This window comes from Gopherus flavomarginatus, chromosome 19, assembly GCF_025201925.1.
Source record: "Gopherus flavomarginatus isolate rGopFla2 chromosome 19, rGopFla2.mat.asm, whole genome shotgun sequence".
Classification (NCBI taxonomy): Eukaryota; Metazoa; Chordata; order Testudines; family Testudinidae; genus Gopherus; species Gopherus flavomarginatus.
The window spans coordinates 9,252,146-9,270,250 of record NC_066635.1 but is presented as its reverse complement, the minus strand read 5'-3'; the positions used below and the strand labels follow the sequence as shown (position 1 = coordinate 9,270,250).

At 43.5% G+C, this 18,105-nt stretch overlaps 1 protein-coding gene and 1 pseudogene across 1 annotated transcript in view; both read right to left on the bottom strand.

The window, feature by feature from the left end:
- The window catches only part of CLIP2 (CAP-Gly domain containing linker protein 2), a 156,791-nt gene that overhangs the window by 133,300 nt on the left and 5,386 nt on the right, over positions 1 to 18,105 (bottom strand). The window contains exons 2-3 of the mRNA XM_050929439.1: positions 17,933 to 18,071; positions 17,688 to 17,751 (exon numbers count right to left, since the gene is read on the bottom strand). The gene's annotated coding sequence lies outside the window, so the exon portion shown is untranslated. The remainder of the gene's footprint in view (positions 1 to 17,687; positions 17,752 to 17,932; positions 18,072 to 18,105) is intronic.
- Positions 14,930 to 17,110, bottom strand: LOC127037670 (uncharacterized; annotated as a pseudogene).

The following is an 18,105-nucleotide window of genomic DNA, read 5'->3' as shown; positions in this document are numbered from 1 at the left end:
GACTTGCTCAAAGTCCTACAAAGAACATCCTGATGTCTCTTAATTTTCATCTGCCAACTGTAACCACTAGACTTACACTGTCTTTCCTGTTTACAGGTGACCAAGTATATGGTATTTGGTTTTAGCCGAAGACCTTGACCCAACCCCTCAGATGTCACAGTAATGAGCAGGGTATAAACAGACAAATGAAACCCCAGAGCAAATCCTATTTCCAGACTAATGGTGGGAAGAGGAATGTGCCTCAGGGCTTTTCTTGGTGACAATGATTAAATTGTATTTTGTTCTTTTAACAGAAGTGGCCATATGCAGCAGCAATGCTCTCTTCTAATACAGGGGAAATATCCAACATCTATTGGAATTTCAGTTTTCTCACCACGCTGTTTTTGTCATCAGCCGGCTCCACCACCCACTAATCTCTGCTCTCCTTTGTTAAAGAAACAGTAAAAGGTTTAGAGAATTAGTGCATTACTTTCATAGGAGAGAGACTATTTCTTTATGGAGTAAGGATGTATGCCTCTTGACAGAAGAGTAGTGAAGGGCCCTGAATGACCTCATTCTGCCATAGGATATTGCTGGAGCGTGAACACCATGTGTAAGGGAACGCAGTGACAAAAAACACTTGGGTTAAAATGTTGATACAATTAGGGTGAGGAGGCAAACTATTTTGCCATGTGTTTTTCTTGCTTTTAGAATGTTAAGTATGGAGAAAGTCCAGTGTAGTGTGCAGTTTGTCAGTTAAATGCCATAACAGATATCAAATCCAGGAACTCGCTCACAGTTTCAGGCTCCTGCCAGCTTAGCTGTACAACGTCTTGCCTGCATGGATATCCTGATACTAGACAGAATCACCACTATGGGGCTTCATGGCACATACTATAATGCTAGGTCTCATTGTGAATACTGTACCTACAGTTGATGCCAGGCCCTGGTCTACGCTGAGGGGGGAATAGCGTAGCTGAAGTTGACGTATCTTAGTTTGACTTACCTCGCGTCCTCACGGCACGGGGTTGATTGCCGCAGCTCTCCCGTCGACTTTGCTTCCACCTCTCGCCGAGCTGGAGTTCAGCAGTCGACGGGAGAGCGACTGCCTGCCAGGGAGATGTATCCTGAGTGTTGCACATGCTTGATACCTTTCAGTCATATCAGTCTAATAGTATTTAGCATTTATCTTCAAGATGCAGTGCAAGATAGTGTGGTGTAATGGAGAGAGTACTAGACTAGTATTCAGGAGACCTGGGTTCTGTTTCCAGCTCTGTGAGTGGCCTATGGGGTGAGGCACTTCTCCACATGGGGATAATGATACTGACTTCTGTTTTAAAGGGCTGTGAGATCTATCGATTGAAAAATGCTGTAAGAGCTAGCTATTGTTGTTACAACCTTTAGCCAATTCATCCTCACTGCACCCTTAAGTATCTACTACTGTTCTCATTTCATAGATGGGGAAACTGAGCCACACAGCCAGTGAGATCTAGCATTAGAACCCAGGAGTTCCTGGATCCCAGTACTGTGCTCCTGAGCACACTGCACCCATTCCACATTACACATACACAGTGCTTGACAGGAGCAGCATGCTCTTTTACTACTGCTAAGTAAGGTACAAGAAGTATGCAAAGAGCATCCCTTTGGAATAGGATGCCCTATAAATCAGACATAAACTGATGGTTAATATTTTATGAAATACTGTAGGTTATATTGTGCACGGGGACTAAATAAAAACCAGATTCATCTGTCATTTAGCTTCTTGAAGTTTTAAAAACAGTTTAACTTTCTGGAACAAGACCAAAGAAGGTGATGTGTGTATTCCCTTCCTTGACATCAGCAGTAAAGTGTGCCACAGAGCAGCCTGCTGCAGCTGAATCACTTTTTGCAAATGAGGCCCCAAACATTCAAACACACACTTACTCATGGGCTTCAGTAGGATGGAAGTGGTGTATGGGCCTCATGCTGGGATTCTGCCTGGGGCGAGTTTCTCTCAGTGTGAATTAGAAGGGACATGTCACGTGAATACAAAGTAATGCATGGATCAGAGGAGGTAAATCATGTGCCCCTATTTACCCTTTCTCATTAGACAAGAACAGGATATGGTCAACAAAACTGAAAGGCAACAAATTTAAAACTGATCAATGGAAATCTATATACAATGCATAATCTGTGGAACTCATTGCTACAAGATATTAAAGGCAAATGCTTAGTTAATTAAAAAAACAGACATTTACATAGATAGGAGAAATTTGTAGAAGGGATATAAAACCACATGCTTGAGGGTATCAGAAAGAAAATTCTATGGACAGATTATTCTGTAATTGTTTGCTTATAGGGTTTCTAGTCCTTTCCTGTGTAGCATCTGGTACTGGTCGGTCTGAAAGGTAGGATATTGAATTAAATGGATATTTGGTCTGATCCAATATAAAAAAATTAATGTTTCTAGGATCTTACAGACTTTGCAGTGCGTATGGAAGCTTTTATGCAGATAACAGAAATAAGGGGTTATTGTTGTAAATATACACTGAAGAAAGGAAATATGTAATGAACGACGTGTAGCATTTACTTTTCATTTAAGGATCTCAAACCACTTTAAAAACCATTAATGAATTAAGCCACATGCTACCACATGTATCTGCAGATAAATATAATGTAATGGCTCCATTGTGCAGATGTGGAAACTGAGGCAGAGAAGTTAGCTAAATCTTCTGGGTTTTGCAAAATTGGGCTCAACATCTCAAGGAAACATGTGTCCTCACAGGATATCCAGGACTTTGCCTCTAGGTCCTGCTATGAAAATCTATCTATTTACCCCTTGTACCTACATAGGCATTTATACCACACACAATGCCTTGTAAATATATATTTTTTTAAGCCAGCAAGATCTAACACCAAATTGTCATGTCACGTTTGTTCTAACCCTTCTCCGCCAGAGGCTGTAGTAAGAGATCATTAATAGCTTGTGACATCAAGGTCATAGTACAAAACCAAGATTGTATTGCAATTCCAGTGAAAAGTGCCTTTTGAATGACATATGGCAATGACCTTTCAACTCTTAATAATCTAGAAGGAGGTCACATCTGATGGCTCATGCACTCAGAAAGCCTAGCTCATGCAGCTTTAGGAGACTGAAATGATAGAGTTAGGGAAGAGGAGCCAGAGGGGAAAAAAGAGCTTGTAGATGCAGGGCTATCTTCTAAAAACACTTCCCAAAAAGTAAACATTAAGCAGGGGATAATCCCTGTAACTAGGGGAATGGCACTGGAAGGCTGCAGGGGAGATTAATAAAAACCACTCTGTTCCTTTCCCCTCTGCATGGCAGTAAATAGGATGATACTTTTATGGCTGTTAGTATAACTGCATGGTCATCGTAGAATATGACCTCAGCAGATCCAGAGGCAGGTCCGGATGGGTGGTGGGTGAGGGAAAATTAGGCTCCTTTTCATCAGAGATGACACCCTCCAGCATCACTGCTTTGGTTTTGTATCCCAGGAGGAATGGAATGCTTGAGGAAATGCTGCCACAGGGACCGTCCATGTGGTGGGCTAGGCCCACCCTGGCTAGCTCAAAGAGAGGGAGTTGCCCCCGACCCACGGCACTCCTGTAGGGGAAGGTCACTTCCAGAGGAAAAGAAACAGCATTTCCACCTCCAGCTCTGAGGGTTTCTGCTGGATGGGGCAGCCCTAATTTCCAAAGGAACCTCACCTCCAGAGTCTGTGCTGAGTCAGCAGATCCCCTGGCTATACCTGTCTCCGGCCAACATCTCCCAATTTTGCCATGCCACTGGGCCAAAGTAGATTGCAGCCATTTTCCACTCAGGCAACCGGCCCTGCCCCTAGCAGACTTTTTACCACGTCACCTTCGGCGGCTTGCCTGTGGAGGGTCCGCTGGTCCCGTGCCTGCGGGAGGTCCGCCGAAGTTGCGGGACCAGTGGATCCGTCCTGATTTTTCACACTTGTTGCCTGGTCACCCTAGTTGAAGATAACATGTATCTTCAATCATTTACTGCGAGCAGAATTTTTTTAAAAGGACACCAATTCCAGCAGGAAAAAATGATCATTTATAACCCTGTCAGATGAGGTATGTCTGCTAGACATGTACTTCTTTTTCACACATGCACAAAATGCTCTGTGGAACCCTTATTGTGAAGTCATTCTTTTTTTCAGCGAACAGCATTCTGAGATGAGGTGCACTCTAATTGGAATGGCCATTTGTTCTCTACAATGCTATGAAACAAGGGGGATATTGATGTATGTTGGTTCCATGATAAGTCATACACCAACACATCAATAATGTTAGAGGTGTGGCTGACATTGATAACCCATACAAGTAAAGCAGGTTGTATAACTGCTAATGCTGCTAGACTCCAGTGATAAATGTGCTCCAGTCTCTATGCTGGCTTTGATGCTGGTGCATTACAGCACAGGATGTCACATGCATTGTCCTATCATAGTCTATGAAAATAAATTCTGAAAGGCAGAGGGAAGCCACCAGGCCAACCGAACCTCCATTCCAGTTTCATGGGAGTACATGAGGTTCCCTCATCCTTTGGTGCTTATACCACAAACCATCAGTGACGATTCCCTGACCTGATAGTCTTTAAGGGAACAGTAAAGATCTGTCAGGTCACTATACACTTATGGAGCACTCAATTTGCATGCTCTTGCCAGCCCACGCAGCAGTTTAACTAACCAAGAATCCTCCTGAACTGCAGCATTAAAGGGTAGTTACAAGAACAATGACCACCTCATTGGGTGAAGAATAATTTGAACACTTAATAATTGCACTTGATTTACTTTAACTAGTACAGAACACTGCAGCATTTCTCCTCAGAAACACAGGCTACTACCAGCACATCAGACCTGTCCTTCACTCCCTACACTGGTTTCCCACAGAATTTTGAGTCAAGTTCATGGTCTCAGTCCTTATCTTTAAGGTGCTCCATGGCCAGGGCATAAAGCCCTGGGATGAAGACCGTGGCTGACAGCAACACTCCTGTGGCCCAGTGGAACTCTCTATTATAAGGGTACAACTTGTCGGTGTGTGAGGCAGAACTTTCTCAGGGGCTGGTCCAAGACTGTGGAATGAACTTCCCCAGGAACTAAGGGCCATCATAAACCTCACCACCTTCTGCTCCAAGGCACATTTCTCTGACCTTTCCTTCTCTAACAAACAGAGAGCAACATGTGGATTTATTTTAAAACAAGCCAAAAAAACCCACCCACCAAAACAAAACATTCCACTGCACATGAGTCTATCTCTGGGGAGAGGATGAGAGAACAATCACGTGACAAACAGTAGTCGCCTTGCGCAATGCATTAATGGAAGGCACTCAGATCTACAGTGATGACCATGGTATTAACACCTACATAGAGTAGAACATATAGCATCTGAATGTACAAACACCTGTGTGTCCAGATCTACACCAATACTTGCATGTGCACACACACTGAAACATATATGTACATACACTTTATATAGGTGCATAATAAACACATGCACATGTATACAAACAAAGGAGGAACATACTAGTTCTAAATGAGAGTAATGGTTCCAAGTGTATGCCAGGCTTAGCTACTGAATTGCTCTGTGGCCTGGGACAAGTCTCTGCGCTTTCTTGCCTCAGTTTCCCACTCTATAAAATGATGATAATAGTGCTTACATTGCAGGCGAGTTGTGAGTCTTAATTCATTAAACTCTGTTCATTGCTCTGTAACCGTTGGATAAAACAGGATCTAGAAGGATGAAGAATTATTATTAGTGCATGTGCATAAATTATTTCAGGGCTGAATCCTTCTGTTACCAAGCCAGAACCCTGTCTAGATTCTAAACCTTGGAAATAGTGAGCTATAATAGAAAAATTGGCACCTAGCAGGTCTGTTTCCTGCTGATATATATGTATATTACACTCAAAAAGCTACATTAAAAACTTTAAGGTTCAAAGGTTAGCACTCAAAGATTAGGCAACGCCAAAAGTAAAGTTGTCTGTGCAACCTTAATTCAGCCCCTGCATTACGATACAGTCTTTAACTATAGGATTACATACTATTTTATCCACAGAACTGCCTGGTTCCTAGTAATGAGAGCAATGAGAGCACAGGAGAGATGGTCACCTTCCTCATTTCTGGTGCCTTGTGCCACAACAAGCCACAGTAGCCAGATACAGCAACTGCTCAATCCCTGCAGCCAGGGCCTGGAACATGCTCAGTACAGACCAAGTCTTCAGAGAATTTAGCTGCCAAACTCTCTCAAGTCTCTACCGAGCATGTGCAAAGTGAGATTTATTTTTTTTTCAAAGAACTAGCAAAATTTGGGTGGTTTTCATGGGAACAGCAAAAGGTTCAACCCTGATGTCAGTGTGCCCCCTCTGCCAAATTTCAAGACCCTGCTCCAAAGCATGGAAGCACTAAAGCTTCTCAACAGAATGGCTGTAAGAAATTTTTTACCATAGGTAAAACAATGTGTTTTTTTCTAATCTCATTCTCAGAAAAGGCTGAATCATTTTGCTGAAACTTTCCATAACAATTCAGCCTGAGGCAGACACCCAGTATGGAAACTATCAGCACAGACAGTGAAAGTTTGACGAAATTATAAGCAACTGAAAACAAGGTCTTAAAATGGGATATGTTGGGCAACATTAGCGCTGCCTATAATTTTGATGCCCGTAATTCAACTCTGCATGTCACAGCGCCTCAGCAATAGCTGACAGCATTCAGTCTTGAAGGCTTGGGGATTGCTCTTTTGCTCTGTGTATGTGAGGCAGGAGGCATCAGCAACCAAAGCAATAAAGAGCTGTGGGCCACACCAGCTGGCAGTGGTTTCCTCCCTTAGTGGCTCCAGAAGAACAGCTCATATTTTATTCATGAAAAGCGGCTGCTGGAGGTCTAGGCAAGAAACAGGAAGTAAATATTTCTTGGGGCACACTGGGTCGCAATCTGGCCAACATCCAAAAAAGGAATCGAGAAGGAGGTTGGGAGCAGGAGGCGTGAAGCCTCCCTTGCTAACAGATGCTGCTGTGGGAAGGAGAAGGATAACGGAAGGCATGCAAGCCCACCCAGCAGATCTGCTCCTTGCATTATTCCCAGGCGGAACAGCAGGCACACTGCATATGGAAAGAAGCTCCCCTTAGTGCAGTGCATGCGGGGGCTCTTTCACGTGGGGTGGCCTAACATGGCATCTCTGCTCATGTCCTGACACTGCAGATCCATCCTCCTGCGAGTTGTTCTGAGTGCTGCAGAGACCCTGCAGGGTATATAAGGGAACTCTCCAGGGTTTGGTTCACAGAGGCTGGCACCAGTCTAGTCTCTGCTGGTCAGCCTCTTGCAGGAAGGTCTGGCATCAGGTAGAATCTAAACCACCATGGAAACTTCCCCTCTCCCCCTACCAGGTCTCCTACCTGGGGTTGCTCTCAGGCTCCTCTCCTGGGTCCCAATACTAAAGTCACTGAAGACCAGGGTTTCCAAGTGACTTCAGAGGGAGCAAGTCTGGGCCCCTAATCCTTATTGGTAAGAGTGTTCAGCAGAAGTCAGGGCTTGCCCCTCCTCCATGCAGCTAGAATTCTCCTTTCTTCTACTTGTGTCTTTGCAGGGGATGCTTAGTGTTTCCAACCCTCTCTCCAGGTCTCTTTGGGGGTTGCCAAGGGTGTTATCAAGGAATCCACTGTCTTCCTCAATCTTACAAAGTTCTTGCAGGGACAGAAATGGTTGGGCAGGAGGTGCCCAGACAGGTAACCCGCTGCAGCTGTCCAGAAACTGAGGAGGGACAAATGATATCCTGTAATCCTTATGCCGCAGTAACTAAGAAACCAACACTAGAAATGCCCCATGATCCCTACTCTGTTTGCTAGGAGGCACCCCGGGCTTCGCAAGCTACCCTGCCCTAAGGATTATGGGGTGTTGTGTGTTCCTAGTCAGTCCTGAGCAGAACTGAATCAGTTTACCAGTTCTGGTTGCTTGGTACAGGGCATCCCTTTTCGGAAGATCTTTCAAGACAGGGCAGAGGGGCTATGGCCCTTTCTGCTGTTCCTCAAAGATCTAGGGAGAAGGGAAGACCCTACACAATGCCCACTTGGAGACCTGAGGACGAGGGACAGATGCAGAGGAAGGTTCACCCACTGACAGTTACAAGAGAGATACAGTGTTTCACTTTTACACCAATCATTCCTTTATTTTAACGAACAGCTAATAAATAACTAGGGACCTCCAACATCCACTATACAATGCCAGAAAAAAGAAACAAGTTACAGCTGGGCAGTTAGGGTGACAGGAAATAGGAGAGGCAGAGAGCAGCAACCTTGGTTGTAGTAAACTATCCTTATTTAATCATCCCAATCATATGCAAAGTCTTTCTCTGTAGCAGTAAATTTATATTAACATTTCACATATATGTTACAGTTTAAGAATTAAATTCAGAAATCAACTGTGGGGGGGGTGTGAATCATATTTTTCACATAAGTGAAAAAACTTAGTTACTAGCAGTACAAATATCACCTAAGATTACTACGCATCTGAAGAAGGGAGGTTTTTTACCCATGAAAGCTTATGCCCAAATAAATCTGTTAGTCTTTAAGGTGCCACCAGACTCTTTGTTGTTTTCACCTAAGATTACTGTAACAGAAAAAAGCTCGCGAAAAAATGGGTGAAATCCTAACCCTACCGAAGTCAATGAGAGTTTTGCCATTAACTTCAATAGTGCCAGGAGTTCATTTATTATATTTAGATACCTTTTTAGTTAGTTAACTTTGAAATTCCCACCCAAAGTGCTGTTTGAAAGCATCAAGCCTCCATGGGATCTGAATGTTCAACCCCCGTTAGAAATTCATAGGAACTGGGCATCCACATATGGAAAACAGACTCTGAGGTGCCATTCAAAATTTCAGCCTTGTTCATAGCTGGTTCCACTGTTCTCCAGTTACAACTCCTTTCCCCTGTCTGAAAAGACTTGTATATCTGAGCAGAAGGGGCAGGGGAGGCGGAGGGTAACAATTAAGGAATATTTTGTTTTTAATTCAGGACATATTATTTAAAGAGTGCTCTATCAACATATCTTTAATTAGTCAAAATGTTTTAAAAATTCAAGCTGTGTCTATTTAAGATTTGAAGAGGCTACCAGAAATGAAGGCATGTTATATATATATGTGATTTTTAAGGATGAGTTTCCCTTTACATTTATCACTGAAACAAGACACATCTCCTCAGTGATATGGCTAGTTATTCTATGTATAGTGTGTCATGGTGTTTGTTTAACCTCTGTATAACAGTGATGATGATCATCTTACATTTATCCAGATGGGGCTCAAAGCATTTTACAGACTATGACCTGGATCCTACAAACATTTAAGCACATCTTTACATGTTCGCAGGCTTGAAACCAATAAAGTTATTTTGCAAAAAAAAAAAAAAAAGAGCTGAAAACTAGTTTAAGGCACACATGCCCCTGAGTCCCCTAGCCAATTTTGCTATATTTTTTATGTTTTCTTCCTCTCAAATACTGTGTAAAAGACTCACACAGACAACAGAGGAAACTGATTGAATGCACTACCCACAGGAACCCTCCCTTAGGGTGGGTAGCCCTATCCATAGGAACCCTAACTCCAAATGGCCTACTCATAGGAAACCTAACTCTACAATGTGGAGCCCTACCACAGCAACCCTAATCCTAGGGTGGGGTGTCATACCCATAGGAACCTAAACTATAAATCCAAGTGGCCTACCCATAGGAACTGTAACCCTAACTCCAGCTCCAAGTGGCATAACCATAGGAACCCTAAACCTATGGCAGGGAGCACTACCCATAGGAACTCTAACCCCAACTCCCAGTGGCAACACATGGGAATCATAAACAGGAAGTCCTAATCATAGCAACCCTAAATCTAGGGAGGGGAGCTCTACCAATAGGAACCCAAACCCTAGGGCAGGGAGAACTGCCAATAGGAACCCTTATCCTAACTCCAAGTGGCCTACCCATAGGAACCCTAGGGTGAGGAGCCCTACCCACAGGAACCCTAAATCTAATTCCAGGAACGCTACCCATTGGAACCCTAACCCTAATTCCAAGTGTCCTGCCCATAGGAACCCTAACCCTAGGGCTGGAGACCTACCCATACAAACCTTAACCCTAGGGCAGGGAGCCCTACCCGTAGGAACCCTAACCCTAACTCTAAGTGGCCTACCCTTAGGAACTCTAACCCTAGGGTGGGGAGCCGAACCCATAGGAACCCAAACCCTAATAGCAAATGGCCTGTCCATAGGAATCCTAACCCTAACTCTGAGTGTCCTACCCAGAGGAACCCTATCTCTAACCCTAAGTGGCCTACTCATAGGAAGCCTAACCCTAGGGCAGGGAGTTCTAACCATATGAACTCTAAGCCTAACTCCAAATGGCCTACCTATAGGAACTGTAAGCAGGGAGCCCTACCCATGGCAACTCTAAACCTAGGGCTGGCAGCCCTAGGAGAAACAGTAAAACCGACTATACAAAAAATGTTGTCCAATTCATAGAATAAACAAACTGAAAGAAAAAAAAATGAGAGAAATACTGTTTTTTTGCTTTAAAGGCTTTCCATTAATGTAATTGTAGGGTTTTCCTGGAACAGTAGCAGGTAAAAATTATTCAAAGAGAAGTGGTATTTTTTAAGTTAACATGGTACCTGTAACTGACTGCACTAACTATGGATTAGATTGTGATCTCAGTTATTCTAGTGACACTCCACTGATGTTAAATGCTAGATGAAATGGGCACTGGTCTGATCTGGTTTAGCAATTCCTAGCTTCTTGCATGTGAGATCAGTGGGGTGGCAGAGTCAAAAAAGTGCAGCCATCTCTAGGTGAAATGTGACAGCTACTCAACAGCGACCAGCAACACCTTACAACTGGTGAGGACAGATTTTCACTACCAACTTTTTCTGGCATAGCTGTGTCCGTCAAAGGTGTGATGAGGTATGATCTCTGACCAACATAGCTATGCTGGCAAAACCCCTATTTTAGATGCAATTATACAGACAAAACTGCTTTAGCTGGCAACACACAGTATTATCATTCTGCTCTGATCCAGCACTTTGCATCCCAAGGTGATATGCAACCGTTAACATCAGTCCTAAAAACACAATCCCTGTAATTGTATCACGTGTGTGGAAATTTATATATAGCACTTTGGGTGAAATTGTGCAGAAGGTCACCACAAGGACGATGAACCACTTAGGTTTTCTTTTCCTCCAACAACCTTCCCACTCACACATCTGCATGTCTGTCCATTGCCACTACCACAATATTGCTGGGATCCATCCTTACCATAACCTTCTGCTGTAATCCTTCTTCTGGTTTCAAGTACTCCCTGACTTGGCTACTGCAGTTTCCTTTTATGGCATTTCTATATCCTCACTCTGTTAATTTCAAGGAGACCAGAATGCTGCAGCCAGATAAACAATAAACTATTATTAGTCCATCTTTTAAACACTGAAATTGGGCAAAAATGCAACTAGTTCTGATCTGGGTCCCATTTTCTCATAGCCTCCCAGAGCTTGGGTGGATGGACTCTGATGAGTAGTTCTGACCTCTGTTTAAGAGGCTATATGCAAATGAAATGAATTGCAGTGTGATGCATCACCATCAAGAGTGGCAGCCAGTGCTGAAGAATACCTGAGTGCTGATGTTAGGAACTGAGTATGAGATAGTGCAAACAGTGTTAACACCATGCCAAGAACTTAGAAGCCTGCAATGGTTCACAGTAGAAAGAAAAATGTAATAGCTTGGGGTGCAGTAAATGGAAATGCTCTAAAGCCTTCTTGGGCTGTGTCTGTCCCGTAATCAGGCATTATTAGTAATATTAATACTTTGTATTTCTGGCACACTCTCCATTTAAGGGTTTTTAAGCGCTTTATAAACATTCATCAAGTTTTATAATAACCTGGTCCACTTTTTTATACGGGGAAACTGAGGCCACAAAGGTTAAGTGACTCTGCCTATGGTCACATAGTATGTCAGTGGCTCAGCTGGGAACAGAATGTGCTTGGATCCCAACGCCAGTTCTCACCACTAGACAACATTACCCTACGTTAGAGGGGGCTGAGCTACTGCATCCCAATATGTGTCATCTGGATTTGCACAGCACCACAGCTGAGTTTCAAAGCAGGATCCTCATGGTGCCTTGATTGCAGAAGCATCAGGTGAGACAAAGGGATCCTTCCTCTGGCTGAGCCAGCGAGCTTGTCTCAGCTGCAGGTTGCCCTTTGCAGAGTTTACGTTTGGCAGCAAAACTCACGTACACAAATGCTTTCTTTGTGTCTTCAATGAAAGGCGAGGAGGTGGCATCATCTCTGCAAACACACAGCATGCAAACAGGACGCTGCAGCAATTCATACGAGTGCCTGATCCTAACAATAGAAGGGGCCACCCCCTGCCAGCCATTAGCAGCAGGTGTATGTTGCCAGAGAGCCCCAGAGTGTGCCAGCTGTAAGAGGGGAATCTTTTAGGAGCCTAAATGAACAGTCGCTTCTCCACCATTTTTAGCATATTAACAATACCCCACATTTGCATTGTGGCCTCCAGGAAAATTTGTGCTTAAAGGAGTTCTCTGTTTACATAGACTCAACTGGAATCTCTGTCTAGTTCTATTTGTTTTCACGGCTAGGATACAGCAGTATAACTCCCTCTAGTGACTAGTGTTGTAACTTCTGCTCTCTTGCACTGATTGTAAAATTCAGATGGTTGAAACAAAAAGTTAAGGGGCTTTCATGAGGTGGTTGTTTTTAGGCTATGTCTACACTATAGCTGCTACAGTGACACAGCCACGGCGGTGTAAGTGGGCCACTGTAGTTCCATAAAGTAGACGCTTCCTACATTGAGAGAAGGGATTTTCTGTCATTGTCATTAAGCTAACAGAGAGGTGGTAGCTAGGTCAACAGAAGAATTCTTTTGTTGATCTAGCAGCATTTACACTGAGGGGTTAGATCATAGAATATCAGGGTTGGAAGGGATCTCAGGAGGTCATCTAGTCCAACCCCCTGCTCAAAGCAGGACCAATCCCTAACTAAATCATCCCAGCCAGGGTTTTGTCAAGCCTGACCTTAAAAACCTCTATGGAAGGAGATTCCACCACCTCCCTAGGTAACCCATTCCAGTGCTTCACCACCCTCTTAGTGAAAAAGTTTTTCCTAATATCCAACCTAAACCTTCCCCACTGCAACTTGAGACAATTACTCCTTGTTCTGTCATCTGCCAGCACTGAGAACAGTCTAGATCCATCTTATTTCAGGTAGTTGAAAGCAGCTATCAAATCCCCCCTTATTCTTCTCTTCTGCAGACTAAATCATCCCAGTTCCCTCAGTCTCTCCTCATAAGATCTACCTAGTCACAGCAGTCAGGCACAAACTTTTTCACAACCCTGAGTGACTTAGCTAGGTCAATCTAATATTGAGAGGTAGACCAGGCCTTAGTCATCAGTCCAGAGAGCGTGTGATCTAGAGGTTAGAGTAGGACCTGGGAGTCAGGACTGCTGATTCCTATTCTCAATAGCCCCGCCACTCATTCACAGGAGGACTTTGGGCAAGTTATTTCTGTGACTCCATTTCCTTATTTGTACAATTGGGATAAACCTTCTCTACCTCATAGGAGTGTTGTGATCCAAATCCATTCTTTTAAGTGCTTTGATATCCCTTTATGAAATATTTTTGTTATTTAAATGATAATAAAGATATCCGAGCTTCCCACTCAGGCAGTATGCTGCAAAAATCAATGCTGGATTGCTGCTATCTATTTTTTTACAACCACAGGCCCTATTGAATGTGCCATGAAGCTCTTCCAGCAGTATGAGATTGCTAACCTAGGGCTAAGGCACCAGGGTCACACTCTGATGTTGCCTGTGACTCTCTATAACACAAAAAACTCACATACAATACTTAGGCACGTAAAGTAAAAGGTGAATACATGCAGTGCATAAAGGTACTGCCCAGACTCAGTTAACAGCAGTGAATAAACATTTGACTGTACCCATCCTGCCTATTCTGAGGTGCCTCCACTGCTCTGCAACAGCTGGAGATGCTCACTTGGGAGGAAGGAGGACCTGGTGGGTAGGATAACACAGGGCCTGGCAAAACCAAATTCAGTTCTCTGCTTTGCCAGAGTTTTCCTGTGTGACCTTTGGCAAATCACATAGTCCCAGATCCACAATAGTATTGAGACTCCTAACTTCCACTGAAATATCTTTGTGGATCTGGGCCTCTCTGTCTCTGTTCCCCATCTGTAACATGGCATTGATAGTGAGTTCTCTAGCTCACGGCGTGTTGAGAGGATAAATACAGTAAAAGGTTATGAGATGCTCGGATGCTATGGTGATAAGGACAATCTAGGCATCTTATATTGTTAGCAGTCTAGGATACTGCATTCTTGTTTGGGGTGATCAAGCCTGTTAACTCCATAGTAATCTTGGCCTCTACAAGTCTGAGGAGGGAGAGCCCAAGTCTTGAAGCTGAGCCCACACAGCAGTGCAATGTTTAACACTAGAGAACCAGCCAGCTTCCCTTGTGGCACTCTCTTCATTATTCCTTCAGCTAGTGGCTTCTGTACCTGCTTCACCTTCTGTTATAGGTAATCACTTACTGCACTGGGAAAAAAACCACCTGTGCAAAATAAAATGATTGGCAGCAGTGGTGGCAACAGCATTCGTTTCAACCCCACCAGCATGAAAGAGAGAGAGATAGCAGCGAATATTCTCAAAGAGGATTGCAGACACTGTATTTCTCTGGCAATGAGATAGCCCATGCTGCATGGGCTACTTGTGGCTGCTGAACAACAGCAAGTTGCAATAGGAAGCAACGGATTTAAGATTAAGAAGATGCTGGTGGGATGGATGAGATACTGCTCATGGAAAGAACCTTGCATATCTCCTAGACAGCTCACCTTTGTCTGGCTTGTCCTCATCCATCCTACCACGAATGCAAGTCGATGCCACATCATTCTATTTTATTGCGAGCACATTCCTTCCATTTCTGGCCAAAGAGTTTTGTCATGGGATCAGCCCAGCACATTTTCAGTCTGCCCAGCGATTGCTTGTAGTCTCTGGAGAGCCAGTCACTGATGCAGGTTGTCCACCTATTGTCATGCCTGCAGACTACACGACTCACCCATCTTCGCTTTGCGTTGTACATCACCTGCACTACATCGGTCACCCCTGTGTGCCTTCTGATCTCCTCATTCAGTATATGATCACGGAGTGATATCTTACACATTCGCCTGTCCATTGCTCTCTACGTGACAGCAAATTTTTCTTCCTCCGCTTTCGTCGTTGCCCAGCTTTCTGCTCCATATATTATTTCTGGCAGAACAATGACATTAAACAGTTCTTTCCTTTTCTTCATGGGCAGTTCATCATCTGTTAGACACATTTTTATTTTGTTGAAACTTGCCCAACCCACCTTTCGCCTCCTACTGCATTCCCCTTCAAATGAGTTGTCTCTGCTCAGCTGCTGACCCAGGTAAATATATTTGTCAACCTCCTCAATTTCTTTCGCGTTTACAGTGATGATTCCTTCTGCACAATGCTCATTCCACATCCACTTCGTCTTCAATGTGTTCACTTCCAACCTGAAAGTGTTTGCAGTTGATGCAATTTATTCTCCAGTTCTGCTGTGTCCTTTGCCAGTATTACACAGTCGTCAGCGAACAGAAGATGCATTAACTGTTCTCCATCAGTTCTGATTCCTTCTTCCCAGTTCAATTTCTTGAACAGTGACTCCAGTACTGCTGCAAACAGCTTCACTGAGATTGTGTCCCCTTGTCTGAGCCTCTGCGTATAGTAATAATGCAGGAGACATTGAATAATGTTATCTCTGTCGAACAATTGTGGTTAATTTCTTCCAGCAGGTCGATGCACCTCAGGTTAATTCAGATTTCATTGAGCGTGTTGAGTACAGCGTTAATCTCTACTGAGTCAAATGCCTTTTTGTAGTCGACAAATGCAATACACAATGGTACTTTGTATTCCTTGCATTATTCTATGAGCTGTCAAACTAAGTGGATGTGATCAATTGTCGAACACCCTGAGAGAGTATCTTCCCCTGCTTTGAGATATTCTGGCCAAACATCATCCACGCCCGGACTCTTCCCTCTCTTTATGTTACAAACTGCGGATTCAATTTCTTCCCACATTACTTCGGGAACGTCTTCTGTAACCTGCTGCCTTGACAGTGTATGTTGGACATTGACATACAAGCAGTAGTGGTCATTGTAGAATTTTTTACATATTTCATTCATCTTGCTCCTTTCCAATGTCCTTTCACCATTTTTATCTTTGAGCTCTGCTGGGATAATCTGTTTCAGCCTAACATCTCTTTCAACTTTCTTCAGACTCTCGTTCTTTTCAGCCGCCTCTCTCAATTTCTTCTTTCTATAATCTTCGTAGTCTTCTTTGATCTTCACACGAATTTCTTTGAAGTGTTCTATATTCTTCACCCATTTTTCCTTCCAATTTCATGCATGCCCTCCTTACCATCAGATTCAGTTTCCTCCTGATTCCCTGCTCGTGTCCCGGCATTTTCAATGCCTTTGCCTTCTTTGCTGCTGAGATTATCTGAGAAATAAACTCTTTGTAGTCCTCATCAATGTCCTTGTTTACCTTATACTTGACTTCCATCTCACTCGCTGCCTGTGCAAATGCCTCTTTCTTGAAGTGCCATGTGTGCTTCGGTTTCTTGCTTCTCTTAATTCAGTCTTCATAGATATTGTCAACACATAGTTTTGAATGCAATGTACCATGGACTGAGCCTGTGAAAATGATTCATTCTCTTATTGTCGCTACAGTGTTAAAAATTCTTCTGGTATCTGTCATTACTTAATCAATCTGATTCAGTGTGACCCCATCTGGACTTTTCCATATCCACGGCCAACACTGTTTTAAAAAATATCATGTTCATTATGTGGAGATGGTTTGCCTCTAAGAATGCAACCAGACATGCTCCATGATCATTTCTTATACCTTTAACAAATTTTCCCACGTACTTTTCTTTCTCACTCTCCTTTCCACCTAATATTGCACTGAAGTTCCCTTGGATAATTGCATAGGTGGATTTCTTCTGCATCAATTCCTCCAGCTCTTGGTAGAAATGTTCCATTTCTGTGTCTTCCGCTTGCTGCATGGGAGCATACACCTGAATATTCCTAGTGCTGGAGTTTACAGTCTCAGCATTTGGCCTTGTATAAATACACAGCCACTCTGTGTTAGTTCCAGCCTCAAACTAAACTAAATCCAGATGTTTCTTGGCTCTTTGCGTCCCCTCACCAGCCTCTTCTTCTGGCTGCTTATGGACGGAGTAACTCTTCTGCGGGATTTTAGAGCATAAGCGGAATGATCTCCCAGGAGAAATAGTGGAGGCTCCCACTGCTTGGTATACTTAACATTAAGCTATACTGTTGTGAACCTTCCTGCACGAATGCCCAGTGATGGACTATCTGGCCTAATTTTTCAATTCTTTGAGCTGGTCCTGGATGGTGTTAGAGCACAGCTGACTGCAGCTGACTAGCTGCCTGTCCAGTGGGCTATCCTGGTACACTTGAGATAAAGAACAAGGATTTAGAAGCGGGAGTGTAACAAGAATCTATCTGGGACCATGGGGCTAGGAGGGAGAGTCTGTCTCAGGTTAGGTGGGCTGTATAGGAATTGTATAGTCTGTCCCATAGACCACAACATTTTGATTGCATGTTGGTTCCACTTACCATTGAAAATAATGGGAACTGCTGGGTGAGCACTTTGGAACATCTGGCTCCTTCATGTAGGCACCTAAAAGGAAGCAGAACTCTTCTGAAAATCTGAACTGAAAGCTTCATTACCCATCACCAATTCCTTGAGATGTCTAATACTCAGGTTTTTCTACTTTGTTTGCTGTCTGCAGTGGGTGCGGGTGGGGAGTGTGAAAGCTTCAGAGAGAACGGTCATTATAAACAGAGAACAGTTTAGTTACCTTCTTCTGCTACCCATAATCTTCTGGCTTTTTCCCAGTTTGCAGGCTAATAGGATGGACAATACCATATCCTTTCTTCCGTCTGGATCTCCTTGGTACTTATAATTTACTGACAGCAGTCACAAGGGCAATTTCTCTCCTGCCAGAGAAAGAGGATGAATGATTATCGTGGG